This window comes from Montipora foliosa, chromosome 3 (genome assembly GCF_036669935.1).
Source record: "Montipora foliosa isolate CH-2021 chromosome 3, ASM3666993v2, whole genome shotgun sequence".
Taxonomy (NCBI): Eukaryota; Metazoa; Cnidaria; class Anthozoa; order Scleractinia; family Acroporidae; genus Montipora; species Montipora foliosa.
Genome location: NC_090871.1, coordinates 22675586 through 22683085, shown reverse-complemented (window position 1 = coordinate 22683085; position 7500 = coordinate 22675586).

Genomic DNA, 7500 nt, shown 5'->3' with positions numbered 1-7500 from the left:
AGCCAAGTGCGTGGGGTTTTTTGACGATGAAACATTCACGGAGGTTCGCAAATGATGTGGCTTTAGCTTTGCGTGAAAAAATCTTGGCTGGGATGGATTTTCGAGTCGCAAACCGCCTCTGAGCTGACAACGGTCGGAATCGTAGTGTGCAGCCTTGACTTCGTCTTAGAACATTGAAAACACCGACTTCCCGAAACTGTAAAATAAGCTCCAAAAGGTACAAGAATACACCAGAGGTGAGTCATTTTGATTCATTTTATTGAATGAAAGTTAAATTGAACATTTTTTAGGCTTTATAATCGACGATATTTGATTTCCCATACAAAGTCTTATAACGCGTTTAAATTCGCAACGGGTGTCTGTAGTGACGCGAGCTTGGGCTGCCTATGACGTAACTCTAAACCTCAACATCTAAAACTTTGCCGCTAAAGCACTAAGGTGATATCTTCGTTCACAATTCTTATGAAAATACATTATTTTCACAATCGCTGTAACTCTTACTCGGAAAGATTTTTTTCGGTACAGTACTGTAATCATAATGTAACAATAAACGTTCTTGGTAAAAACAACGCATGCAGTAACAAGTTTTGAACGAAGGACTCTTTGGAGTTCACTTAATTTGACCGAAACTGAAAACAATAAGATTGCAGCAAACTACAATTCAGTACTTACAGAACAACTTGGATCAACCGACGTCGACGAGCGCTGTTTGGAACTGAAGAGACTCTTCTTCGCTTTTGTTTTGCACATTGCGTCCAAACGATCGTTAAGCTTTTGGTTAACGAACCTCAGTTCAGCCAGCTCTTTCAAAACGGCTTCCATGGGACTTGGGGTCACTTCTTGCTGTACTTGAGCATTGCTAGTACTTGGGCAACCTTCCCGTGAAACCATTTTATCTTTTGCCGAAACCGAAGGACTTCAAGAGAACGGCCGAAGAGCGAAATTTAAGGAATGGACAATACCTAGCGAGCGTCCATCCAATTCTGGTGTAATCCTGTAAGTACTAATAAAACTTATCGGTTGTCCTAATATTTAGCGCTTTCCTTGCTTCCAACTATACCGTGATTAAGTGAGATGTATAATGCTGTATGAAGTTTTTCATCCGTAGCCTTCATTCGGTTCCTTTCGTTTTCGGAAGATATTTATAAAACAGGCCGTATGTATGCACCATGTATATACCGGTATATTTATCTTTCCCGAGAATTTCCGAGGTTGTCCAGGCTTCTTTTGATGAAAAATTGATGTATTTGCATGATACAAAACAATTGTCCAGGTATTGTTTAGAGCGCAAATTCAGTAGTAAACATGTACGCTGAAATGGCGCCATTTCATTTTGCCGAAAGAGGAAAAGCCCCTTGGAAAAAAAATCTCGATTTTCTGAGCGAATCCGCGTTTTCATTGGTCCCCACTAAATCTCCAGGGAATCTTACATTACACTACGTAGCCTTACATTACATTTTTCTCAGCACGATCGAGATTTTTTCTGCCTGCTGCAACACTTCGCACGGCATTAACCGGCCGCCTCGCAAGCCTCGCGTCTTTGCTCGGCTTGCTCGTTGGCAATTATGCAAATAAGTGGCGGGAGTATTCAGCAGATAAGCTCTATTTTATTCTATTTTATACTTTTCTGTCTGCTCTTTTGGTGGAACAAATTATCCTCACTGTTTTTACTCTTTAAAAATCTATATTTGTGAAAGAGCAATCGTTTTTTTTTTATTAGATTAGGATGACGTGGCCTTAGTGATTAAGTAAATTAAAACCCACAATAGGATACTATAAGTAATCATACCAGTGTTTACAATCTCCGAGTTTCGCAGTAAGAGTTTGACAAAACTGTATTACCTTTCTTTGCCCTCTCTGTTGCTGGAGTTCTTTTAAAAGGAAGCTATGCCACTATTTCGTGACCTCTCAAAGTGCAGGAATGGTCCACCCTTAATTCAATTAATTCAATGGTTGTCAGTAATGAGGTGACTGGGTTTTGTGAACAACGTGATCGATTTCCAATGTACAAAGAGTGGAGGAAAGGAAAAAAACCGTGTTTCTTTTTTTGCAACAATTGATAAACGGTTGTTGACAGTTTTATTCTACGAAGACTAGCCTACGAGCAGGCTCCCAGTGGTTCGAAGTACATGAAGAGCATGCTCGACTGCTCAGATGCGCAGGCTAAACAAAGGCGAAAAGGTGTTGTCAGATGCGGTTTCACAGTCAGTGGCCACCTCTTCCTATTTATCTAGGAGGTATAGGGTGCCAAAACCCGATCGAAAAAATCTACTGTACACACATACATGTACAGTAAATCGTTGATAAAACGTACTTTAAATTCATCGAGAATGATCGAGAGGGTATAGCAGTACAAAAGCCCTTAACGCGGAAACACGTGATCTGTCAAAGTAAAAGAATGTTCCGCCCACATCATGATTTAAAGACTATTGGGACGAAGTCGACAAGCGCTATTAATACCGCGTAGCTCATTCCTTCAAAAACAAAGCACCCATTGAAAATCCCGGAGCAAAGGAGATGGGTAGGTTTTAGTCAAGGATAGTATTATGGTTATTGCACGCTTTTTGTTTAGTGGTCATGAAAAAAATTCCAACAAACAATTCTCAGTCCAATTCTTTATCCAATTAAAGGAAATGAATGAATCACGTCTCCTGTCTTCTGTACAAGAATAGAAAAAACAAATTCAGTTTTAAAACATGACTCTATTTGATGAAAAACTTGAATCTTCGTTCCGACTTCGTTACTATAAGCGACTTTCAGAACGAGCCAGAATACAATAGATGTTATTATTATGCAAATAAGTGGCGGAGTATTCAGCAGATAAGCTCTATTTTTTTTTTCTATTTTATACTTTTCTGTCTGCTGTTTTGGTGGAAAAAAATTGTCCTCACTGGTTTTAGTCTTTAAAAATCTATATTTGTGAAAGAACAATCGTTGTGTTATTAGATTAGGATGACGTGGCCACTAACTGTGAAACCGCAGCTGACAACAAAGGCCCTTCATGCACCTCGAATCACCGAGAGCCTGCTCGCAGGCTATAGTCATCGTTGAATAAAAGGGACAACCATTATCGAGAATTGTTGGAAAATACGAAACAGGATTTGTTTTCCTTTCTTCCAACCGTTTTATGTTGGAAGTCGATATCATGATTGTTCACACACCGTAGTGACCTTTTCACTGACACCCATTAAATTAATGGATCCGTGTACGTGTTGGAATTTGTCACCGCAATGGCTTGAGATTCATCCCACAAAAGTAACTTTGAATCCTTAGCATATTTAAGGAATGAAAAGAAAAACGAAAAGATACAATAGGTGTTGGCCGCCTTAAAAATAACTCTACGGCCCAAAAGGGAAAGGGTGCCAAAGCAAAGCCCCGTTGCACTTAGAGAGACCCACACGTCAAGAACAAAGAGCCTATCTGCGACTAACCTAGAATAGGTAAATCAATTTGATCCTTGTTGCAATAAATAAATCATGAGAAAAATTAATTGAATAAGAAAATTGTTCAAATTTTAGTATTTACTTCGATCATTTTAAACACTTAAAATTTCTTCAAGAAACATGATTTTACTGTTATTTTAAATAGGAATGTTTAATAACCGTAATTTTTTACTTATCTGCTGCACTTCTGGTATTCTATTTGTAAATTTCCGTTACTTGAGTGAAAAATTTAACATTTAACAACCGAAGGAATGAAGTGTGTTGAAATATCAACTACCCCAGGCAAGTGTGTCACGGTCATAGGTTAAGAAAGGAGAAATGAGTGAATCAAAGGGAATTGTTCCAAGGAGCATCCTTGAGGTACACGACAGAAAGTACTTACAAAGCTAAAACTTAAATACATTGTTCATAGTGACTATCTACAGGCGACTTTCAAGATGGCCTCCGATGTAAAGAAAGTCATAGCCATGGCGATACCTGTCCACGCATATCATAAAACTAAAGTCCTTTCAGTGCTGCCGCAACTTCGAGGAAGCTTTCTAATCGGTTATCGGTTTTTCATACATTTAGCCATTCAGTCTCAACATTGCAAAATTATTTGGGAATAAAGAACTGTACAGTATGCACTTACCTGTGACTCGAGATCTATCGTCCTGTGTCTTCATCGCTACACTTTAGCGACAAACATGATGAACTCAACACAGTTCTTTTCATTATTTACTTTTTTATACTGATAAGTCAGAATTGACAAGGATGTATAATAACCAAAACTAATCCTAACCTGACCCTATTTTTTCTCGAGGTTTAATTTAGGCTCCAAACAAGTTTCCTCAATTCATCTGAGTGCATATTGAACATAAACATAAACACCTTGCAATTGGGCAAATTTATGTACTCCTATCAAATCTCGACCCTCACTATTGGATGAGAACCCGTGAAAAACCTGTGAAAAACCTGTGAATTTTCCTGTGAAAAAAGCTATGAAATACTAATTTTCATGTGTTTTTTCAAAGGTTTTTCACAGGTTTTTCACAGGATGTGAAATTTTGAAAACCTGTGAACAGGGCACTTTTCACAGGGTCAAAACCTGTGAAAAAACCTGTTAAAAAACCTGTGAAATAAAACCTGTGAAAAATCCTGTGAAAAACCTGTGAAAAAGAATCTTGCTCTGGAGCTTTTTCACAGGTTTTTTCACAGGGTCTAAAATCTCAAAACCTGTGAACAGGGCACTTTTCACAGGGTCACAACCTGTGAAAAAACCTGTGAAAAAAAACCTGTGAAAAAACCTATGAAAAGAATCTTGTTCTGGAGCCTTTTCACAGTACGTACAGGCCGGGTCACACGCAGGGTCAAAATCTCAAAACCAATGAACACGGCACTTTTCACATGGTCCCTTGAACTGATTACATCGTGTTCATTAATATATTGGCAAAATTTGACAGGCAATATGACATGTCATTGATGAGTAACATTCCTTCTTCTGACAATTGAGACATGCATAGCTATAGGTCTGTCAGTGTTCTGCAGGTTTACTTTTAGGTAAACAACATTTCTAGATCTGTCACAAAGCGGCAAGATTATGACGCCTCGCGGTAAACATAATGAAGTAACCTGGAGTGCTACTGGATACCTCCAGATAAAGCCCTGATACCATGCCTTAGGAAAGTTTCCTAAGGCTTTGTATGGGACAACAGGAGGTACCTACGTACAGTGCACACGTTTTCCGTCCTTTTCACAAGGATTAAGCTTGTGAGGAGATGTGCAAGATCTGTAAAAGTTAACTGTGGGAAAAGGTGTTTAAGACAAATTAGGAGTTTTTTCACCTTTCCAAAGACTTCTTTATTAGTTGCAAAAATCTCCGAAAAAGTTACTTTTGCACAGTGCAAAAAGTAACTTACCGGTAGTTAAAGTTAATGAGGTTTAAAATAATTTGTATAAATGCCAACAACAAAATGTTCAGCTCTCACATCCCTTCCAAAATTATGAATGCATGCAGCATGCATGCTCTGTATGCCTCTGTATGCCTCTTGCATGCAAATTGGCACTTTGTGCATGCATGCAGGGGAATGACTAGTTGCATGCAGAAAAAAGGTGAGTGAGCATGCAATTGAAGGAGAAAATTGCATGCATGCAGGAAAATGTAAAATGCTTTTGCTTGTTTAACAAATTGAAAAGTAATCGAATTATGGAGGGGACATATAGTTTTTGACTGCTTTAACCCTTTGACACCTCAACACCCTAGGAGTCCCTTCCAATTCACAAGTAAAATCTGTTGGCATTGGACAGAAAAATCTGTCAATAGTTTTTCCCAGGGGTTAATAAGAGTTAACAATGCTGTAGAGAATAAAAAGGTGACATTTTTTCATTTGTTAACATTTTTATTGCCCTCAAAGAAGGAGCAGTTACTAAATGAAAGAATGTTACAGCCTGAAAGAGAACCTTTCAAAATGTAAAAATTCAACAAATTTATCTCGTACAGTCTTAAATGCTGTAAAAAATGACTTCTATGATAATCATTGTTGTACAAATATTGTAAATAGGTGATTGTATCATGTACGTGTTCATTTTAGGTTCTTGTTAAGTTAAATAAGGCTTAAAATTCGTTGTGTTAATGGCATTCTTCTTAAATGTTGCCACTATCAGCAGATGTCAAAATCGACAAAACAATCTCATCATTTTGCCTGTGCCGACCGCCTCTTGTTTCAATCGCCACCTGGCCAATGTTCCGGTTCACGGTACTTGCACCGTATGATTTGGGATAAATTCGTCGGAGAAAATCTGAAATTCATGCAAGAAATATAATTATTTTAAGCAATTAAAGAGTTTGAAAGTGAAACCACTGAGAATATAATTTTGGCGTCAATGAATTTCTCACTGCAAAAAAACGTTAATTAATATCAGAATGTGTTCTGCTACTTCGCTCCGAGAAATCAGGTACTTTTTCCCCTAAATTCATTTTTGATGGACTTGAATGTACTTTTTTTAACCTCAATTTCAAAATTATTATCAGATTTGACACTGCTATCTTCGAGCTACAGTGAACCTTTCTTTGTATTTTTGCCTAGACCAACCATAGCATTTTTTACGTAATTCAATTACGTTTTAAGTTGCGTCTGCAAACATATCATGACGTTTTATGCAAAACAGGTTGTTATTGAGTAATTGTTACAAAAGAAGTATTTACAAAGTAAAAATGAATAATTTCTTGTTTCACATTATGTGTTAAATGAAACAGTTACCTTGAATTAGAGTCAGCCTGTGTTCATCAAACTTCTGCTTAGGCTCCTTTCCAGGTTGTGGCGGAGATCTGTTCTTGGCTGTTGTACCAGAAATTGTACTGACAGATCTTTCAAACACTGTGAACATAGTGATGGCTAGTATCCTAGCAGCCCTAGACACTGCATCAACATTGGCTGCCTTGGATTTGAGATGTTGAGGAACTTCACTCAAAATGTGCTTTGCACTGAACAGCTGCTGAGGGCAGTTGTGATAACTTGGCTGCTTTTCGTTTTCCCAATCCTATTTGCTGTTTTCCTCCACAAATTCTTGGCAATCATTAATGTCATCCACAGGCTTTTTTCAGGCTTTGGAGAGACTTTCAATAACTGCAGGAAAGAGGGATTTTAAACCATGATTTTTCAACAAATACATTAATAATTTATTGGTTTACTATTATCTCTTATTAAGTACAATTATGTACATCCTGGCTTTAAAGTGGTACTATGATCAAAAAATCATTTCCTTTTTTTCTTCTGATTTTGAAAGCGTGTTCGCTGAACACCTAACTGGCAAAATTTTGAGCTTTGAGTTTTATCCAAAGGCTGTTTATTTTGAGTGTAAGTTTTGGATTCCATGGTCCGCCATTACTCACGTTCAAAACTGGCCGATTGGACCTCAGAGGGTTGGATCTAGAGAAAATGACGTCATTTACTCACTAGCTTAAAATTTCAGCGTGTAAACGCAATTTATTATATATGCAAACCACGGGTTGAAAAGTCTGAAAGCCCGAAACTCCCGTGCTGCATATTAATTAGGCCGCGTACACACGCATTGCATT